Genomic DNA, 23608 nt, shown 5'->3' on the forward strand with positions numbered 1-23608 from the left:
AGCGCGCGCCGAGCGGCTCCGTTAAAGCCGCACCGGCACCGCCTCGCGCCCGCGCGCGCCCTTCACGCTCCTCCTCCTCCTCTCTGTAGTCTTTCCGTTCACATCTGCAGCACCTAACGAGGGCGGTGCCGTCTCCATGGTAACCGCGCATGATAACAGGATTAAATATTCATGTTGCCATTAATTGTTTAATGGAATAAATTGCTCTATAGAGGAGGATGATGATAAACTTTACAGAGCACGTGTCTTACATGTGGGAGCTCAAAGTGCTGTACAATCAAGAAGAAAAAATTATTAAAAAAAAAAAAAAAAAAGAAGAATCTGTTTACAGGGATAAAATACGTAAATCTATTTGTAATATGTCATATACAAGTACAAAATAAGATTATGTAGAATAAAAATCTTTTAGAAAAAAAAAAAATTCAACAAATTTTAGAATAATGAGATAAAAATAAATACCAAAAACACAGGAGTGGTTTTTAATGAAATGGTGTGTAAAACTGCAGCGAGCTCGACTGCTTAAAGCAAAGCGCTGTCGAGTTCTGCAGGGCTGAAGTTTTAGCAAAAGGAGAAATCTGCTTGTTTATATATTTAAAATGGCTGTATTTTTCAGAGATTTCTAGAAGGCTGACATTATCAGATTTAATGACTTAAACGCTTACATTACATACTGTTATCTTTAAAATTTAGAATTATGCATTATGTGTAGTGTATTATGTCTGAAAAAATGTCTGTACTTGGTCTGCAACAATGTTTAGGTAGGTGGTACGTGTCAAAGTAACATCCGCATGAATGCCAGGACCCAAAGTTTCCCAGCAGAACGTTGCCCAGAGCGTCACACTGCCTCCACCGGCTTGCCTTCTTCCCATAGTGCATCCTGGTGCCACCTCTTCCCCAGGTAAGCGACGCACACACACCCGGCCGTCCACATGACGTAAAAGAAAACGTGATTCCTCAGGCCAGGCCACCTTCATGGTCCAGATCAGATGCTCACGTTCTCATTGTAGGTGCTTTTGGAGGTAGACGGGTCAGCATGGGCTCTCTGACCGCTCTGCAGCTACGCAGCAAGCTGTGATGTTCAACTGTGTGTTCTGACACCTTTCTATCAGAGCCAGCATTAAATTTTTCAGCAGTTTGTGCTACAGGAGCTCTTCTGTGGGATGGGACCAGACGGGCTAGCCTTCACGCCCCGCGCGCATCAGTGAGCCTTGGGCGCTCATGACCCTGTCGCTGGTTCACCGGTTGTTCTCCTTGGATGACTTTTGGTAGGTACTAACCACTGCATACCGGGAACACCCTCCAAGACCTGCTGTTTTAGAGAAGATCTGAGCCAGTCATCTAGCCATCACAATTTGGCCCTTGTCAAAGTCGCTCAGATCCTTACACTTGCCTATTTTTCCTGCTTCCAACACATCAACTTTGAGAACTGACTGTTCACTTGCTGCCTAATATATCCCACCCACTGACAGGTGCCACTGTAATGAGAGAATCAATATTATTCACGTCACCTGTCAGTGGTTTTAATGTTATGGCTGATTGTTGTATATTGGAATTAGCAGATTATTATTATTATTATGCTTTATGTAGTATTATGTACATTGGGTATAATTGTATATTAAGTCTTGCCTGTGAAATATACTCTCAAGTCTTTTTTTGTTTATTCATTTGTTCATATTCAATAAGCACTTTATCCTGATGAGGCTCGCAGTGGATCCAGGATCTATCCCAGGAACACTGAGGCATCAGGCGCAAACACACCCTGGATGCGAGGGCAGATTATTATTATTATTATTATTATTATTATTATTTTTAATAGTTTTATTTATTAGAAGTAGTAGTAATAAATACATTAATTATCTAAAACATTGTATACTATTATTATCAGAATATAATTATTCATTATGTATTATTATAATTGATAATGTGTAGTAATATTTCCAGGAAAGTGAAGCTGATGAAAATATTTTCATCTTGCTCATCCATTCTTTCGTTCCCAGGAGCACTGACGGTGACGTGGGAATACACCCTGGATGACGATGATTATTGTTGAGTAGTAATAGTAGTTATAGTAGCATCAGTAATAAATTATTTAATCATTAATACTTATTAAATAATAGTGACACTTAGAACCTCATTGCGTTATACACTATCAGAATGTAGTTATGTAGTATTATAAATATCATATGTAGTAATATTCTTGTTTATGCTCTCATTCACAGGAACACTGGCTTCGTGGTGGGATATTTGATCATTTATTATTATTATTATTATTTACAGTAGTAATAGTATTAACATAGTAATAGCAGTAATAGTTTAATAAACATTATTGCATTATATACTGTTGATATCAATATAAGTGAATATAATTGTAGTATAATAATATGTACTTCAGTAATATTTCTAATATTTTCAAATATTTTCTCTTGTTTCATTCCCAGGAACTCTGGCTCTGAGGTGGGTGGAGGAGGAGGAGGAGGAGGAGGATTATTATTTAGTAGTAGTTATCTTAGGGTCAGTAATAAATGTTTTAATAATTGAAAACATTTTTGAATAAATATAGTATTATAACTGTGATGTATTAGGTAGTAATATTTTTGGTATAGATATAGGAAAGAAAATGTTCTTTCATTCCCAGGAGCACCTGGCTGTGAGGTGGGAATACACCCTGGGTTTGTTATTATGTTAATAATTATAATAATGGCAATATTGCAATATATTATCATTAGAATTTCTTTAACATAATAATTGGGCGTTATTATGCTGTTATGCCACTGAAAATATAAATATTCATTTATTCACAGCTTTATCTTGGTCAAGGTCGTGATAGTACCTGCAGGAACCGTAGTCCTGTAGGTCATGTAGGGACGTTTCTATAGGTGTAGGAAATGCTTGCTCAGCAACGAGGCAGAGTCACCTGTGAACAAAGGTTAAACAGATTTTGATCGTCGTCCTGTGCCTTTGAGGGGTCAAAAAAAAAAAAAACACCACTGCAAACATGAATGCAATCTACATAGAAGAGAAATTGTCTGATGGCAGTATTAAATCAGCAACCTCATGCCCAAAAGACAAATTATAGATTTTTCATAATATGATGGATTTGTTCTATTCCTATTTCTTAATGTAATCATATATAGTGCTTTAAAACAAATTTAACTGTGTATGCATTGTAAACTAAACCAAGTGTGTCTGCAGTTAATCCCACGTGTCATTTTCTGCAATTCAGCTGATTTCAATCGCTTACTTTTCCCTCAACTGTGGCAAGTTTGCTGTTTTTAACCACTGAGCTGCCGGTAAGACCAGTCTAGCTCGTCCAGTAGCCTCACTACTACTTTTTTTTTTTTGTACCATTTTCACCTCTCTTGTTTTCCCCTCAGGTTAGAATTGTTGTTCAGCTGGATAGAAAAGGCCATTTACCATCATGTCAGAATGTACTGTGAGTAAAGGTCTGGTTTCCCCTCTTACCCCAAATGTTTTTCAGTGATTTGGAAGCCTGACGTGGTGTAGAACAGTGTGTCATCTATAATCATCAGGTACCCTCCATACTACAGTGCTGCTGGATGCTCAAATCTGATTGGTTAGATCATTTGGATTGGATTATTTTCATATAACAGCACGGCTCAGACAGTAGTCCTATCTGTACCATGAACAATAGGTTAATATTAATGCACTCATTCTAATGTTTTTGTTTCTATTCTGTTTCTACTACATAATTTAAACAGATTTTTTTAAAAAAACGTGTTTAACCTTGGGAAATGTATAAGCATTAATGTGGTAACTTTTTTTTGTGAGGAAATATTTATTTAATGTTTAAAGAGCGATCCAACTGAGGGAAAGAGAAAAAGCTCAAGCAGGAAAATTCCACAGCGTTAAATCTCACTCTAAACTGTTAAAATGTACAATATTTTGTACATTAAGCATTGTAATTGTTGGCAAATCGACGTGGAATAAGCAGAACAACAAACTCCAGACCATGTTGTTATATGAAAATAATGCACACGGGGGAGCCCACAACAGCTGTGGTACAATATATATTAAATATGCAATATTTGTAGCTTATATTTTATTGTTTATTTAAAATGCAGATCTCATAGCTTGTTAGAAGCAAATGCACGTAGACATAGCTCGTAGCTCTGGACCAAAACTAAAGAATCAAGTGCAACATGTGTGAATTTTTCACCAGACTTTCATTTAACAGTGTCTTTTGTTTGAGGAACATGTCATACATTCATGAGGCTTTGGGTCACTGTGGCCATGAGGCTGATAAATCATTAGCACTTACTAACTTGAAGCATTGTCTCATACACACACTTGTAGTAAAGTGAAGTGAGTGTGTTAGCTACATAATAACTGGAAGTGTCTGTGGTTTTATGTTACTTCCGCCTTTGTCACAGTTAGGAAAAGTTTAATCATCAACCTGGGATTTAAAAGAGCACAATCTCACTTTTTTTTTTTTTTTTTCCTTCTCACTACAGGATCAGCAGTCATGTGGTGATTAACAATATTAATTTTACTCTAAAGTATATTATGGGATATGTTATGCTGTATATTTTAGAACTATGCTATTTCATTAATTATGAAATTAAAAATAATATTCATATATCACCCTGAAGAGTTTTTCATCTGAACTTTCAGTTGTTTTAAAGATAATAGTAATATATAGGTTTAAAATAAAAGTTACATGAAGTTATGTAATGATATTTGATCTAAAATGCTGCATCGTGATGAGAAGTCAAAACTCCAGGCCTTTAGGAAAGTCCGGCAAACGCAGCAACGTGGGAAAGTCCTTCCTTTTTTTTTTAAGGCATGTGATCACCCATAAGGCTGCCAGTGAGTCACTAAACACAAATGACAAATGTGGTGATGAGTGAAATAAAACTATTAGCAGTATTATATTAGGGCTGAATTTCGGATGTGTGTATATGTGTACAGAGGAGGCTATATGTGAAGATCTGTTCTCTTCAGATCAGATCATTGGAGGATGTAATATGTAGAAGGTCAGGGCCATTATTTATTCATAGGCTTTATTTATGCCTTAAAATAGGTCTGTATACTTTGCACTGCCAAAGAGAACTGACTTTGCAAGTACAACTAACCAGAAATAACCGGTCACACTAATAACTGGCCTACAAATATGCATTCTACATATATTTATTTGGTAACTTTGATGTTCTACTTCATTGTCAGTAGAACAGAAGCTGCACTGATAAATAATCAGTGAATTATTGAGCAATGAATGAGGTTAAATCACAGAATTTCAGCTCTCATTTGATGGCGTTTACATCAACACTGGGTAAATTATTTAGGAATCGCGGCTAGTCCGAACATTTCAGTGGACCATACTGTATGTAATTAACGTGAATTTAAAGTCTGCTGTACCTGGCAAGTATGTAAGTTTCATTTCCAATTTCCATTTCTTTCTTGATTTGAGACAGCCTCGTCTTTCGTAGAATTCAGGTTGAGTGCTTGACTTGGGCCTGGACAGGAACTTTCCACAAATGTTGCTATAGAAATACGTTTCAGGTTACTGTCCTGCTGTAGGGCGAGGCACAGTTTGCCATTTAATTGGAATGAAAAATGATTTTCAGTTCCACTGGTAGCCATGCTTACTGTAGTTTACATACTTATGTACATGGTACTACCGCCACCATGTTTCAAAGGTCAGGGATATTAATGAATAGCCACTTTGTTCTCCACAGTTTTGTGATTGAGTCACACTGGGCCAGGTTAATCTTTGTGTCATCTGTCCATAAGTCTTCTCAATAACTGTACAGGACTTTTGTAAGTAAGCTTTCTAGCTTGAGCTGTGTAGTGTGAAGTGTGTACTGGCTTTTCTAAGTTCAAACTTTCATAGAAGCTCTAGAAGATTTTCTGAGGTCTTTCTACCTATCAAAGTTTAATTCAGTCCCATTTTTGCCCTGTCCCATCAAAGCAGCCTCCTCAATATGAACATGTTGCATTTTTCTTTAATCTTTTCCAAGCTCACCTGGAGAGAACCTGTCCTAAGGGTGTGTCCTGAAGGGGGGAAATCCTCCTTTGAGGATTTTCTTCTTTTTATGGAAAGCTTGGACAAATCTAGTCATACATCTTGGAGAATTTTGGTTTGTTCAACAGATTTATTCATGTATGAAGGTGGAAAATATCTTCTTCCTTGGAGATGCACGATGTTCCTATTGCTTCTACTGAGAGCTCGATATTAACCCCCAGGGAGGGGTCTCTCTCTCTCTCTCTCTCTCGCTCAAAAAGAAAGCACATGAGTGAAATCAAGACCATAAAGGGTTTCAACTCTCTGGGTTACTTTGTGGCGAAACAAGAGACAAGAAGCTACCCATGATGTCTGATTTGTTAGTATTACAGGTCTTGGGAATTTTTAGCCCAATCCAAGAGACCCATCATTTTTGCTTGGGTTTCTGTACACCTTTAGCCTTCTTGGATGCTTTAAGGTGTGAAGGCTCAGACAGTCTGCTTTTTTGCGATGTCCGATATATCCTATATATCGGTTTCTGGTTTCCTTCAAGTGCTTCGTATGATACAAGCTCTAGTGTCGTTTCCTGCCCTGGATTTTCTCATTAAAAATATCAAAAATTCCTCAAGGGTTCTTTAAGCGTTTGTTGGATAATTGATGGTTCTTAGCCTCCCTAAAGGCTTTGCTCAGAACCCTTTCTGATGAAACCTTTTGTTGATGGTCTGTAACGGTTCTTTCGGAGGGACAACCTAACCATCAAACAAGTCTAACCATGCTTTGACCTGTGCTACCTACCTTGATGCTCCTTCCTGGACCAGCTCTAATGATGCTTCGTCACAAGCAGTACATGGAACAGTGATGTCATTTCTCCATTGCATCAGCCAGCAGGAAAATCATTGCAGAAATTTCCACTGCTGCCATGGTAATTATGTGAAACCAGGCAGAGCCAGGATGCTCCTTGTTATCAGTAGCACTTCTGGGAACAGCGGCCATGGAGACCTCGTGAACGGGTCTCCTGCAGTTCTTCAGGGAGCTCCACATAAAGGCTGCTGGCTGATGTCATGGAGATGTCTTCCATCTGCTTAATTACGCAGACGCGATGTTGACACGAGGATTGTTTATCCAGAAATCAGCATTGTTGTAGACTGAACAGGTTAACTAACTGTCCAAAAATGTCTGGTTCCCTGATGAGAGTGAAAAAGTGATGCATGGTGTTTTTGTATGCACAATACTGTTCATAACGGCATTCTGCATTCTACATCAGTTCAGATCTAAGAGTCCTGTTCTCTTCCTTGTAATTTCAGTATATTTTACAAAACAAGGTTTCTATAAGGTATTTGCATTTAACTGTGTGCAGTATGGTGTTTTTTTTGTTTTTTTTTTTAAAGCCCAAGGGCACTTCATGAAGAATTAAACTAGCTGAAGTGATGCTAAATATGATGGATGTAATACATGGCATTTTTGCTAAATAATATTTCAAAAGAAAGAGCACAAGGAAAGCAGTCCAAAAATTGCATTTCTGTTGTTCTAGGCTCAGGTTCCTAAACGTGAAAAATAAATGAAGGACGACAGGTGTGCCTGATCCTCATGCCCCGTGCTAACGCACATTACCAGGGATGTAACCCAGTCAGTTAATCACATCACATACTCCTTGTACATCACAGTGACTCAGCAGGTCACGTACAGACACAGAGACGCATCCTCCAGAGGTTTTTCTAGGCAGGAAACCTGATCAGACATGACTGTGTAAGCTGGTGTCTACCCTGCACGTAGAAAATATCTTAATATATCTTGTCTTAAAGTCAGAACTACTTTAGAACCAGTTCACGTAAACATGGTCTATACAGCTGTCTCTTAGTGCCAGGACATAGACATGAATACAAGAACTGGTGTTTGATCTTTGTTGTAAAGAAGATTAGCACTGAATCCCTTCCTGTGATTCAGGTAAGGCTGGAGAAATTGCAGAGGCTCTTGGATCCTCGTTCTTGCAAAGGATCAAGGGTCCTGAATATTCCTGGGTTTGTGCACGTGGACGTCCTCATGAATCCAGACCACGGGTTTTCAGTAGGGCTCAAATCTTTAAAGGGAGATGGTCATTGCAATACAGTGATGTTTGTTCAACCCTTTGCGTTGATTTAGAAATGTTTGTTGCGTGATCTTGGTCAAGAATCCATCAGTAGCAAAGTGTTAACCTTTTGGCAGAGGCAACCACTTGGAAAAAAAACAGATATTGTGGGGATTTTTTATCCATTTCTCTGTTGATTTGGAAATATGTTTGGCTCGTTATCTTGTTGAAAGATCTCTCTACAACCAAGTCATAACCTTCTGGCAGAAACAACCGCATATCATTATGAAAACCATTGCTGGTTTTAGATACATATTTGGTTCATCATCGTGTTGAAAGATCCATCTAGGGCCAAGTCTTAACCATCTGGCAGAGGTAACTAGGTTTAGGACTGAGATGGTCATTACAAAATATTAATTTTGTGTTTCTTGAATTATTTCTGCATTTGATTTCGAAAACATTTGGCTCAAGATCTTGTGGAAAAATCCCTTCTAAAGCAAACTCTTAACCTAGCAGAGCTAACCAGGTTTTGAACCGAAATGGTCATCACAAAACATTTTTTGTGTAACCGGTAATGGAGTAAAAATATACTGGCAATTAGTGAAATTTATGATTCCATTAATCATCCAAAGATCCCCTGGACCACCAGCTGCAGAACTGCCCCAAAGCTTCAATTATCCAACACAATATTTTACAGTGGATTTTTGGATTTTTCTTATGTATTTCTCTGGGCTTTTATTATGGCCCTGATTTTATTCAATAGTGTTTTTCTCTGTAGGTATTTTTTCATTAACTGACATGTGCAGCAATATCCATCTGGGTCATATATGTTGAAAATGCTTTGGTTTTCCTCATAGTGATGGATTTGACATTAACGTTAGCTACCAAGATAGCCACCAGGGGGCTCTCTTACATCATTGTGCTCACTAGAAATCACTTGTCTTAAGTACTAAAGTTGAATAATGTGGCATGGCTCCTAGGAGCCATTTTGCTTTGACCCTGTCCTTTCAAAGTAGCTTTTCTCAAAGTTTGGTTTTAAAATTTTTTCCTTCCTTCCTTTTGATACCTTTGATCCAGTATTGCCTCACTGTCTTGATTTTTGGCAATCAAGGAAAAAAAAAGAAATTGTTTGAAACTGTGCATAGCATAAAGATTGGGCTCTGTGTTCAGTATCGGTCAATCCGAGCTCAATTAGTCACAAAACCTCATACATGTCTGCAAGTATGACATAAGGCCTTTGATTTGTTTTTTTTTTGTGTGTGTGTAGAATCTTGTGATTTTATGTCTTGTGAAATCATGTTATTGATTTTACTTCATTTCTTTGTAATCCTTGTAGTAATTTGATTTATGTTTCTGCTTGTGCCTTAGCAGCAGACTCCGAGAGGTACCAACCTTCCCCGAGAGCATAGGATGGTTGAAGGATGCTGGAAGGTTCCTCAGGTACCTTGCTCTCTCATCTCCTCTGCTCTGCTGGCCCTCCTCCTTTCCTGTGAGCTGCAAAGGTTCCTAGCCCAGCTCTGCTTCCTGCCGGACTACAATGGTGCTCCTGTTCCAGAAACTTTAAAGTTGTTTGAGGTCCAGTACTACAGCAGCTCCATCGCACACAAAACCTTGAACTCCTTCTCTATGGACATAAAGGGAAACCTAAATTTGCAGGTGTTTGCCTAGAGGGCGAGCTCAGGCTCCTTGGCACAGCTAGCCATCTCCTCAGGTATTAGCTTACACTCCTCATTAGGTCTGTGATGCTAGAGATTCAGAACTCGTAGAGGAACCGTGGCCACAGGATCCTTCGCAACCTTGCACTTTGTTGAATATCTCCTTCATCAACCTCCTTCAGCCACCCCTCTAGCTCCTCTCAGATGTTCTTGATCTAACTCTGAGGCTGCTGTTGAAGGACTTTCCAGCTTCTCTGAGATGAAATTGAAACGAACAAACTTGACCATTCACTCTTTAGGCTTGGAAAGACATTCTGGCTCATCCCATCAGTCTCTCCAGACCGTTCAGATCAGGCTATAGGAACAGAAGAGACATTGTGATCATCTGTGAAAGTGTGGGTTGGTGGTTGGTGACTCAGACTTGTGACCTCTGCACTCCGGTACAGCTGCCTTCACCAACATGTTCGCTCAGGCTTGTAATAATGGAATGTCTTGTGAAATCTTGTAATAAGTTTTGTGTAGTGGTTGATGTATGAAATTTTGTACTGATTTATGCTTGATGTTTTGTTTATCCTGTACTAATTTATGATTTCTTTATTGTTGGGGCATCTGTCCTTTAGAGTACTGTGTGTTTTTTGTTTTTGGTCTTGTGTGCATTCTTATTCTAATTAGCTTTTCCGGTATCACAGAAGCAGTTCCTTCCTTTTTTTTTCTTTTTCAAGGTGCAAAGGTAAAGATTCTTAACTTATTTCAAAGGGAGTTTATTTTTATTACCACCACATGCATAATATATCCTCTAGTACGGTGTACTATAACATCCAATGGGGTTCCTGGCCATGTGTACAGTGTCTCCTGTCTACACTGACCCACTTCACTATGGAAAAATGACTAGTCCTTCCCAAGAAGCGTGGGAGTAAAATACCATGTTTTCCCTGAGGGAGGTGTTCCACCATGTAGCTGTTGCTACAAACCAGCACCAAAGACAGAAGCACATCATTTTGAGCACAAATTTATCTTTCCTTTTAAATTGTTTAAAAAAAAAAAATCTTGGGGGCAGAATTTCTGAGTTCTAGTAAGTCATGTGTAATGTACTGGGTGTTTTCGGTGTGGTAGTGTTACTGTTGTGATGCTGAAGCTGCTTCATCTCCTGTACACTTCCTGACATGTTTTATTTCTCTTATACCATATCAATTTGCCAATGATGATGCTTTTGACTTTAGCAAACATTCATCAACAATTCATGCTTACTTTTAAGGGTGTGGAATGTCTGTCAAACAAGTAGGTTCATGTTATTACTTGCAGTTAAGCAGCTCTAAAGACCACCTTGATGGGTCCTCCCGTGCAACTGAACCTTACAATGCTCACATAATGTGTGGCTCCAGTGTGTACAATGGACATGGAGTGTGAGAACAAGAGGAAATCTAATACATCTAACAAACTGGTAAGGGGCAAAGGGCCCCTATTTCTTATGGGGATATATATCTAAAGATATCCAGTGTTCTTGTGAATAGTCCAACAAAAGCCCTATACAAATAAAACTGAATTATTTGAATAGACAAACAATTTTAACTACAACGCAGTCAATTAAAACTAGTATAGCAGCAAAACAACTAATGAAAAAAAAAATTACTAACTCACTCTTACTGGCTATAAACATGTTATAAATATCCTATGTGTCCAAGTACACCCAGAAGGTGAAATAGTATAATTTTATGACATTCATTTACCAGTCTTACTCTCTTTGTTTTTTTTTTTAATTCCTTTGCTCTTTCAATCTTGACTGTTCCAAAGCTCTGAACCTGGTCACTCTCTTTGTAAATGTTAAATGCTTCCTTATAGAATGCTTCATTACCAACAATTATCAATTTTAATAACGATTTTAATAAAAACAAGATTTTGTACCCATGTATTATTTGCCTTGTATTCTGTACATCATCCACCATACAAGTCTCTGGGACTGAATACAGAAACAATACTGTATTGCAAGCCATTTGTATATTGTATTTTATGCTGTTACTGCTCTATTATCACCTGCTGTTATTGTAAATCAACACTTTCTGACCAATCAGAATCGAGTATTCAGCAGCACTGTGGTTATGTAGTCAACTGATGCTAAATATGTACTTGTCTAATGTTTGCTGAGTTGTATATTATTTGCATTAATGAACTAAGAAGGAAGGAAGAAAACTGCTTTTCTGCTGTATTTTTTGACTGATAACTCATACCCATGTACTCCAATGTAAAAATGCTGAGGGCCGAGCAAAAAGGTCTGGAACTCAGTATTATTGTGGGACTTATGAAGCTCAAAATGTTCCTCATCATCAGACTGAGTCTGTGTTAGTAACATAAGATTTTTGTTTTCAACATTTACCTGCAATCAATGATGTATTTTGTCAGCTTGTTGGTCAAATAAGCCATGCTTTTACTTCATGATAGTATCAGTGCATGTGAACTAGGTCTCAGTAACTCGGCTCTTTTGGAGATGTGCTGCTAACGAATGTGTTCACTTTGTTTTAATTATGAATAACTACATTACTGGGGTTGTGTGTATGTCTAGCTTGTTACTGCAGTACTGTGTAAGTAGGGCACCTGACTCATTCATATTTGTGAGTATGGTTGACACAGTGCATTCCTTTATGTGTAGCTTGTAAGGCTGTCTAGGATTTATGTTCATGTGTAGTAGGCATTACTAATCAGCATGCCTAGTTGTGTGTATTATACATCTGAATGTGGGATTAAGGTGTCAGTATGTATATTTGTGAGAAGCACATATGGCTGAATCATCTGTATTTGATTTATAGCCTGTGTCTATTTATTTTCAGGATCATATACAGATGTATTTTTAGTAGTGAACACCAGAGGAAACCCACACAGAGAGCAGGATGAGACTATGTGAAACACCACACAGAGACTTACCTTATCTGAGGCTTGAACTAGCACTACTGGACTTGTGAGATGAGAACTTTAACCACTGCTCCACCCTGCTTTTACTAAACAAACATATTCACTCTTTATCAGTGTTTTTTGTCTTCGGGCATAGGTGGTGGAAAGTAAAAGATAAACCCACTAAAATGAGCAGGTTTTGTTGGTCAGCTTGGATAGCTCAGTAGGCAGCTACATAGTGCTCTCAATGTGAGGATCCAGGTTTAAGACCAGCTTTGATATTTTGCGTCATAAGGGCATGGTGTTGGTGCTGTTTGATGTAAAGTAAAAGATAAACCCCTGGGGAAAACCACGTTGGTCTGAAGGTGCTGGTGGCTCAGATGTCTAAGGGTGAGTCCCTCTGCGGTGTATACCGCACAGGATCGAGACAGCCTGCAGGCGAGCTGAAAGTGCTGGAACCAGGTGGGGCACTAAATCTGGCAAAGAGAAAGAGAGAGAAAAGCCAGTCTGTCCCACCTGGGGCTTCTGGAGAGTTGAAAACAGGGGTTATGCTGCAGTGGACCATAAACAGCTAGGAATTTTGTGTGTGTAAAATATATATATATATATATATATATATATATATATATATATATATATATATATATACATACACACACACACGCATACTGTGTCCTTATAGTACCCGGTGTGTATGTATGTATATATATATATATATATATACTTTGTGTGTCTACACATTTTTATATGTGTATATACACACACACAGTGTCCTTATACATTTTTGTGTGTGTGTGTATGTATGTATATATATATATATATATATATGTGTCCAGGTTTATATGTATGTTTTACTATTTGCACGCACATGCATATGGGCATATATGCCCTCATGTATATAGACACACTTGTCATATACACCATTTACACTACATATGACATTATAAGATAAAATGCTACATACTGTATCTATACTGTAATATGTGAATACATTATGTACTTGCTAAAATTATGATCTAAAATGTTAAGAAACCATTATGTAGGTTTAAAACTTCACTATTTTGTTTTAGGTGGGAATCAAACCCAGCATCTCAACATGACTTCTAGACAGTCACTTATCCTACAAAGCCATCAGTGCTGTCTGAAAAACAAAGCTTTGTTTAGTGTACTTATTATTCATTTGCATTTGAGAGAAAAAAAAAACACACCCAACAAGCTCAGATTTGAACCAGCAAGCTCAAGAGTGAAAGAGTAGCATTTTCTCACAAAGCCACAGGAACTCAGAAACTACTGTGTGTGTTTATCTGATTTATCCTCAACACTGACAGTCTACTGCTGTCACTGAGCACTTGTTCAGGATGGGACCTGAGGCATAAATACCAAAGCCTCACCAGCTGCTTGTTTGGCTTAGTGGAATAAGCATGTGTAGTGGAGTGTGTTTCAATGGGAGGTGTGATGATGAAGCTAGACTCAGAGAGGCCTTTGGTTGCTATGTGTGTTGATCTGGTCATCATAACACATAAACGAATCAATCCCCAAATGTGTTGCTACTACACATCTGAGAGTGTGTATGTATCCCTACTATATGTATATATCAATCTGCTTTAAGTGTATATATCCTGCTGCTATATATATATAAAACTATGTCTGTGAATATATATGTAACTTTGCTACTATTACTCTGGAAGTGTGTATGTATCGCACTGTAATAAATTTACATTGCCTTGCCTATAAATGTCTCATTCTCTTTCAGTAAGCACTTTACCCTGGTCAGTGTGAGGGCAGAGCCAGAGTGTGAGATGGGAATATGTCCTTGATGGGCACATTTGGGCAAGTGCCTTGAGACTAACATACTTCCTTGAGTTTATAGTTACTGTAAACACTTAAATACAGTTAGAGCTTTAACACTTTTGTTTCCAAATATACATGGTAAATAATAATATAAAAAAAAACCCTAACAAAAGAAGCTGACAAAAATGTATTAAATTGAATTAAATGATCATTTCACATAGAAACAAATATAAGACCTTATATTATACAAGAAGACCTTGCCAATATGAGAACAGTGGTATACAGTCACGAATCCCAGGGGCAAAATAAAACAGGAAAATAAGAAGAAATTAATATAAACACATCAGGATACTGCATCATGTGTCAGTGCTTTTAAAACTTTATATGTTTTTTAACTCACTGTATCAAGCAACATTTATTTTTGTCCCAATCATTGCAGATTCTGTCCTTTTCCTTGTTATATGCTTCACTAACTCATAATCGTTGATTCGGTGACGTTTTCTGGAAGGAGATTTTTATTGTTTATTATTATTATTATTTATGGAAGGAGTCTCCAGTGTCAGCGCTTTGTAACAGTCAGAGGTAAAGCTGTAACTAAGTTTTACAACGTCTTCAGGACATACGAGTTTACGCTTTGTGCTTTCTCGGTAACACAACAAGCTGCAGGTTTTGTCTTATTAACTTCCAGAGAGAGAAAAAAAGAGAGGCTGATGAGGGAACGACTGTTTATAGCTGCTATAACAAAGTGCTACGTGTTTCATGGAGGCTCCACTACATTACATTTAACTACACACAGACTCAAAACTCTAACGTTCTATTAAAATTAAAGTATTCTTTAATAAGAAAAAAGTAATTGTCTGCAAATTGCTGTGGTGTAAGGGGAATAAAACACTGCACAACATGCTGTTAGAGGAAAAATCATTACTTTGGGGTGGTAACAGTAACTCTGCTTAATCACACCACGCTGTCGTTGATTATTTTCCTACAACAGCACAACACCAAGTGATTTGTTCCTGACATATTGCTCACTATTGCTTTTTTTTTTTTAAATAAAAAATGACTGGTATTTTTGACATGTTCGATCGCATATGCCTGTGTATTTAAAAATCAATCAATCCCATCTTCTATATTTGAGTCAACATGTATCGGATTTTGGAACACCATCTGGTCAATTTTTTCATCCTGGGCCATAATTGAAATAAACTAAATCATTTTTTAGTGTGTGTGTGTGTGTGTGCGTGTGTACTCTTATGGTCATAAATCTAGGCCCATGTTAATCTGGACACTTTTTCAGCCCCGGGTGTGGGTGTGTGTGTGTGTGTGTGTGCGTGTGTGTGAGTGTGTGTGTGCGTGCATGGACTCTTATGGTCATAAATCTAAGCCCATGTTAATCTGGACACTTTTTCAGCCCTGGGTGTGTGTGTGTGTGTGTGTGTGTGTGCACATTACACACACACACATCCCATTTTGTGAACTGAACTCACATCTCCGCCTCTGCTTTCATGTTCTCGTTGTGTAATTGCAGCCTGCACACTAATATCAAGTTTGTCTGAGTGTAAATGTGAAACACCAGCACGCAGCCTTGTTATGCACCTGTTTTCAGGATGCGTCTGAGGAAACTCGAACCCCTCGAACCCCTCGCTCTTCCTCACCAGCGCCCTCCAGGATGACACGGCCTTCCCTGTAGCGCTGGCTGTCCTCGGCGGCGATCTCGAAGATCCATCCCAGCTTGCTGTTGCAGTTTTTACAGCTGACGTCGCGCACCATGTGTCGTCCCATCAGCATCACGCGGTCCTGCGCGTCACTGCACTGCAGCTTCACCACCTGATGTCAAGACAAACACACACATACACACACACACACACACCTATATACAAACACACACCCACATATATAGACACACGCTAGGCTTTAGATTCTCCGCTGAGCTTTGCTAGGCTTGCAGCGAACGTGAACGTGAGAGTGAAATACGGCTGTTTGAGCTCGGCAGACAGAATTCCTCCCAAAGCAGTAAACAAACGGCAGAAAATCCGCAAAGGCTCGGTCAGAACTGTGCGTTTGTATATCGGATGTGTCAACAGGGGCATAATTTAACATTGTGGATGAGTAACTTGTCCACTGGTACACGTTTCAGACACGAGTTTGTCGGGTTTTCTGGTGCACATCTGCTTAGGATCACATCTGTAAGAATAACCTAACGTGGAACTCTGCCAAGGCAGTAAACAGCAGGGACAAGAAGCAGCACACTTGAGGCTCTGCGTCTGTGTGTGTGTGTGTGTGTGTGTGTGTGTGTGTGTGTGTGGGTGTCTGTGCTAAGCATCACTAATTTAGGAAGAAGGACGTGGTATGTCGCTGATTTTTCCTCATGTGCCTTGTAACCACACTCAGTAACTTTAACACTGAATGCAATTGCTTTCAGTGGATTAATGAGGCTGGATAATTAAAATTCTTAATTGCTTCTTATTTTCCAATGTGTGAAACCTCCTTATTTCCCCCATGAGACTTCTGTGTCATTTGCTCGATGTTTCAACTAGCAATAATGTCAGAAAAGTGCAAATAAATGCATGGAATTTACTCACATTTATACTTTCAACTACATCTTAAAAGGTGTTTTCGTTTTCATTCCACCACGGCGCTGCTAAATTCTCGAATCTGATTGGTCAGAAGGTGTGGATTAATGTTCTCTAACAGCACGGCCCTTAGAGTAGTTCCAGCTGTAACATAAACGGCAGGTTTCTATCAATGTGCTAGCTCTGAAACATTATCGTTTCTATAGTAACAGCTCAATCTGTTCTCTGTGAACTGTTTTTTTTTTTTTAAAGTGAGGGAATGACTGTTTATAGCTGCTATAATATAAGTGAGAGCAGGGGCTTGTTTTGTAGATGTTAAATGTAACTACAAATGGATAAAAAAAAATGTTGTTTAAATAATATAAATAACTTGGAATCATTAGTAAACTGCTGTGTGACGAGAGGAATAAAGCGCTTCAGGACGTACTTCAGGACTTTGGAGTGCTAACAGTAACGCTTCATCACTTCATCCTGTCACTGGGTTTATTTTACTATAACAGCACACTCTGAAGTCTGTTACTCCTTACACTGAACTGTAAATTGAAGTTGTCGTTTTGCTATACATTTGTCTCTTGTTTAAACACGAAGAATTTTTTTGAAATCTCAAATAGCATCATTTTGGCACTCATTATTTAATTACCTTAATTAGTTACATAAATTGAAATGAATCAGAATTCAAGAGCGCAGTAGTGTTACAATGCTCGTGTCTTTTTTTTTTTTTTTGCTGTTTTTGTGTAGTTGCTACACAACCCTCCCCCCCGCGCCACCCCGTGTTGTGGAGGTTCGCTATTTATAATCACTGCACTTCAGCATACAGTGTCTACTTTATCCAAATACTAACCAAATACAACTGAGTTGTTTATGTCCTCCGTAACAAATAAGAGCAACTCAACATGGCTGCCGAGTGTGAGTCAGACAGCTGATCCAGGACACAGGAATATAAGCACGAAACAGTGTATACAAGATGTTCCCGTGCCTCTGATGTGGCGGAGAAAAGTTCTGCTCATTGCACGCTCAGGCCAGGTCTGTAACAGACAGCACATGTCCTGTGAGCACCTTTAACCCAGACAGGCAGTGAGGTCGTGCTGTGCTGCTTGAGTTTAACTTCTTCCATATAAAACCATTTAGATGTTATATTCAAGTGACGCAGCATTACCTTCATTACTATCACGAGATAACAGACTGTTATTTGAGCTGTGAAATGTTTCTTTTTTTTCTTTCCACAATAACCCTATATGACCTTCTGCCTCTGATGTTGACGAAGGTTTTGTAAGGTTTTTTTTAATCCTTCTAAGAACAGCCTCAGGCACTTATTATAATAATCATAAGCTTAGTTATTATTTCCACGCTTTTGGAATTAAGTTTTTTTCTTTATTCTTATACAATATACTGGCTCTGACACATTTCCTAATCCTCATATTATTTATTGTACTTTACTATAATAATATAAAACAACTTTGTCTTTAGAGCTAGATGCTAATCAGCCTGAATTATTATTATTATTATTATTATTATTATTATTATTTGTTTACCACCAAACACACCTCCAGAAAATGCCAATAATAATCACTTACTTACTTTGTTCCCTGTTTCCAGTCGTCTCTAATCTCATTATATCGCTTACTTCCGTTTAATTTAATACTTATGTTTTAATAAAATTCATGAAGTTTCTCTTTCTCTCTCTCTCTCTCATTTATTTATTTATTTATTTTACATCAGCTGAAAACGCACTCCACTGTTGTGTCTCTCACACAGTGTCAGAATCTCGCTCTGATTGGATGAAATGGTGCGGTCCCTCTCAGGCCCCGCCCACTGCTGCTAAACAGTTGCTCTTGTTTAAAATATTAAGTTTTATAATACTGATGAAGTTTTATATTTTGCTGTAGTTACTTACTACTCTACTACTTCCTGTTTGGTTGTTCATTTTTTACTTGTTTATTACATCACTTCAATCGATCATGTCTCATTTACCTTTGTCCATTTACCTTAATCAGATTTTTAAAAACTTTATTAACACTGAATATTTGTCTCATTAACTCTTAATGCATTAAAGTTGAGTATTAAACATTACACACTTATTCACAACTACATAAATGCACAACCAGTGATGGGACTGAAAAGCAGCCTGTACATACACCTTTTTTTTCCTTGTATTTGATTCAACTGTGATTCAATTTTTGTACAACTGTGTTTTTAAATCAACTTTAGCTGATTGAAAGCCTGTGTAAAATTCTGTAACGCAGCCACTTTCAGTCCAGAGGTGGTACTGCCATTAAGTAACAGCACATAGGGATATAAACAGCATCCAGTAATGAGCTGTGTAAAGAGTGAAACACTCAGGGTGTGCTGTTCTAGGAAAAGAATCAACAAAAGGGTGGTGTGATGAGGTTATTTTTACAGCATGTCCCAAAGTGTTTTATTCTTCTTTTACCGCAGCAGTTAGCACTAACATTATATTTTTATCCATTAATAGTTATGTTTAATGTTGTGAAACATCCATAAAATAAGTTCCTGTTATCACTTGGGTTGTAGCAGCTATAAACAGTCTCTCCCTCACCAGACTCTATTCTTTCTCTCTCCTGAAGTTGAGATAAAAATCACAGTTTGTCGTGTTACTGAGAAACTGCAGAACTCCTCTGTCCTGAAGATGTCTGAAAACTTCAAGTTACAGCTTTACCTCTGACTGTTACAAAGCGCTGACACTGGAGACTCCTTCCATAAATCACCATATTAACAGTTATGCATTTTTCTTTGCTAAACTACAAGACTTATTTTGAATCCGGTTATGACTTGGTGTGATTATTATGCAGGATAAGATGGTCTTTGAAGGGTTTTTTTATTTTCAGTAGCAGTAGATCATGTCTAACACAAGGCCGCGTTGGCTGAATCACATGAATTTTGCTCGGTCCTAGCCAAAAATGGATTTCCTAGACGAGAATTTCTAAACAGAATAAAACTAGGCTCAGTGCACATCTGGCGAATGACCTAATAATCCTCCATCATCATGCCTTCTGTGGATCATCAGCGAGCTTCCTGCTCCTCTTCCTGGTCTCTGAGAAGGATCTCCACAGGCCTGCTTCTTTAAAAACAAATATTTATATGGAAAGCTCTTTGGACTAAAGGGATCTGGGCTGAAGTTATGCAGCTGAATAATCTGGAGCTGTTGGTGCAGTGAAAGATATTCACACACAGCCTAGCCTTCGAGATGCTACATAAAAATGTTACACATTCCTTTATTTAGATGAGAGTTACTGGTTATTGACACAGTGGCTCTTTGGCAGCCCTGGAATTTAAGATCTAGCCTCTTGGTCACTAGCACACAAGCTAATCCTTTGAGCTGACAAAGTCATTCTCTTCTAATTTTCCGTAGCATTGCGGCATGGGAACGAATCGTGCAGTTTGACACACCGTAAAGGTGAATTAACATTATATTTAACCGAAAATCATTCTCTTGGAATTATTCACTCCTTTCAGCAAGCAGCTTGAAGGCTTCATTCGTTCAAATGCAATCTGTTTGCATTCTTGGTGCAGTGGACATAGTGGAAATGTAGTGCTGTCTGGCACACGTTCAGATTTTTACATTGTTTACATTTACATTTTACATTTTTGTACATTGCGATGAACATGTGTGTTTTTATACCCGGGCCAGTTTTAGTGGTTCTGCAGTAATTTCATCATGTCTTTTAAGCTCATATACTGTATATGAATTTCATCATGCCATTTCAGCGTATTTGGAATGTAACCTGCAGCATGACAGATCTTACATAATGCTCAATAATTTACAAATTATTTGGCACGGAGAGTTTTTTGTGTCTTGTCAAAGAGACAATTGCAAATCCACTCTTCCTAGCTTTGCAGCTTAGCAGTGAAAAAAAAGTTTTTTTTCCTCCTTTTTTGTTATTTTGTCTGGCTTAAATACAAGGATGTGTATTTTTATTTATTCACTACTCATTTTTCAAGTAGTTGACATATAAATAGCAAGATTTAAAAAAAAAAAAAAAAAAAAACTTGAATAGTCACATAGAAAAAAATTTTTTATAAGCTGGGTAACAAAGGGATGCAAAAGTAGGCAAATCGTCTTAGGGATAATATACTTAAGTGGTTCCAGTTTCTTAGTATGGGCTTTATATTAAAAATGTGAATTTTGTGTCCTTTCAGCCCGTATGGACTGATCCAGTACTTGGTATTTTAGGGTATTTGGCCTATTCCATTGTCTAGCCTGGAAAAACCCTTCACATTGTAAAAAACCTTGAAATTTTCTCCTATATATAGTTCTGAAAACTACACTGAAATGAAATGTGTTCCTCTTTTCCAACAAGGATTAAAGTACTAGTGTTTTTAAATCTGGTTGAAAGTGAAAAGGGAGAAAACTGTGCAGGAGCATCAGTACTGGATTGCAAACTGAATTGATCAGGCTTATGTCAGCTTCATTACGGCACATAACACTGACAGTGACATTCACTGCGTCAGGAAATCACACTTAAGCCAGGATTACACCGTCTGATTTTTAGCCTGATTTTTCTGTCACAGACAAAAATCCCACATCGTAAAAGAATTCTTTGGGTGTGAGTTGAGATCAGCGGTCTTGGAACGGTCTTGGAACACAATGTGCTGATTTAGTGCCAACACAGCCGAAGACAGTAGATGACAGAGATCTGGCAGTGGTGGAAATTTTAAGTAAATGTCAGTGTGAAAATGCTGCTATAACACTCGTCTACAAGCCACCAATAGGATGACACGAAACTAACAGGACAGCTACAAATATGGTAGCGGTGATGCTGAAACATACACAAAAACACGCCAGAGGACATCATAAATACGCTTATTACTTCAAACTCACTTTAAAGAACATTTTTGTTTATGCGAGCCCGTTTCTGCACCAGCTGATTTCCGGATCATGCTGATTGATGACGTAAGCAGGAGTAGTACTTTTTTTTTTAATCACAGGTCTATTGTCATAATGTATAATCTGACATGGGAACACACCTTATCCCACAGTGTGTTAAAGAACTCAAGCACGATTGTATTGGTATTTCGTACAGTGTGACACGTAACAATCACTGAAATGAGATCGTCTAAAACTGACTACAGCTAGCGAGATTTGGCAGACCGCTGTGTTTGTTAAACCGGCTCCTTACGCAACATAATCTTTAAAGAAAGCCAAGGCAAGAATAAAAAGGAAAAAAGAAAAACATTTCCATGTCAAATTTTGGATGGTTAACGTGTCATAGGTATATTATAGGCTGGAAAACCCAGGTTTGGCCCGAACCGGATTTTTCATTTCCTGCAAAGATATTGTTTCAGCAAAAAGGAACACTCAGTAGTGTTTTCAAAGCCTGCCACTCATATATTGATCGTTCCAGTGTTATCATATCATTTCTGTTTATGTGAACATTCTAGTATTAGCATGGGCTTCCTCTGAAACGTGTGGATTTCAGAGAGTGCTTTCAGCTGATAGGGACTTGTTATTTTAGGCGATACAGACTGTTCCACTGTCCTTACCTGTTATACTGTTACATTGTCTTAAGCATTTCAGCATATATGGATCAGTCCACGGTCTGAGTGTGTCATCTGAGCACTGATGGACTGAATTACCATTTCATATGAACATTAAACCCTTTCATGGTCTAAGTGTTGGATTTCTGAAAGCTGAAAACAGAATATTCTTCCAGTGACAATTCGTTTGCATTTATCTGAAATATTTTTTTTTTTAAAACTTTGCCACAAATAATTTTGAGAGAAAATGCTAAAATTATTTTAACACATAGGTTTTTATGGCAATGATTTGTTTGAGTGATAAATTAGAATAATTGCCAGTAAATTATTGCCACTGAAGCACGTTTTTTTTAAAAATATGTGTGGGGGTGCCAATAATTGTGTGAACCTTAAACAGCCTGATTGTCTCCAACTGGACTACATGACATGCTCCAGGAGATGCTGTGCGAGTGTGTGTGTATGTGAGAGAGAGAGAAAAAGAGAGAGAGAGAGAGACATAAGCACTGTTAATGCACTTAATGTAAGCAGGGCATGACACAACAACGCCAGCAAATTCTTCGACTGTATGAAGAGAATGGAGTATAAACATAGATTAACAAAGCACTAACTTTTGTCTTGCGCACACACACACACACACACACACACACACACACACACACACACACACATACAGTACAGGCTTTGTTACAACGCAGCTTGTCATGTTACTGAGAAAAGTATACACTCCTCTTTCCTGAAGATGTCAGAAAACTTAAATCAACAGCTTTACCTCTGTTGTTTTTTTTTTTTTAAATCCATTTATCCCTGTGTGAGCTGTTACCATAGAAACAAGAATGCGTTAGAACGAGTGCATTAATCTAAACCTGTGATTTGTAGCTGCACTACTGTCAGAGCTCCTGTTATAGAAAACTAATCAACACCTTCTGACCAATCAGAATCCCGAGTTCAACAGCGTTGTGGTGTAATTTAAGGTATTTTACCTTAAGTATGTCAATGAAAGATATAAGGAAGAAAAATTTGTGAAATACGTGATTTATTAAATATTTAATTCTATACATCAATTAAATAACATTTAACAGGATTAACTACTGTACTATTCATTATGTGCAGCTTCTCCCTTTAAGTTTTTTTTTTCCCTCCTGTGTGTGGGACTACTTTGTGTGTGTGTGTGTGTGTGTGTGTGTGT

The 23608-nt window shown here is 38.0% G+C and overlaps 1 long non-coding RNA gene across 1 annotated transcript; it reads left to right on the top strand.

Annotated features, from left to right (window-relative positions):
• The first annotated feature begins 5 nt into the window (after positions 1 to 5).
• Positions 6 to 1771, top strand: LOC117596877 (uncharacterized). Its single transcript, XR_008301406.1, has 3 exons — positions 6 to 139; positions 759 to 898; positions 1146 to 1771. It is a non-coding gene; the product is annotated as an uncharacterized LOC117596877 (long non-coding RNA).
• The last annotated feature ends 21837 nt before the right edge of the window (positions 1772 to 23608 follow it).

Source organism: Pangasianodon hypophthalmus, chromosome 3, assembly GCF_027358585.1.
Source record: "Pangasianodon hypophthalmus isolate fPanHyp1 chromosome 3, fPanHyp1.pri, whole genome shotgun sequence".
Classification (NCBI taxonomy): Eukaryota; Metazoa; Chordata; class Actinopteri; order Siluriformes; family Pangasiidae; genus Pangasianodon; species Pangasianodon hypophthalmus.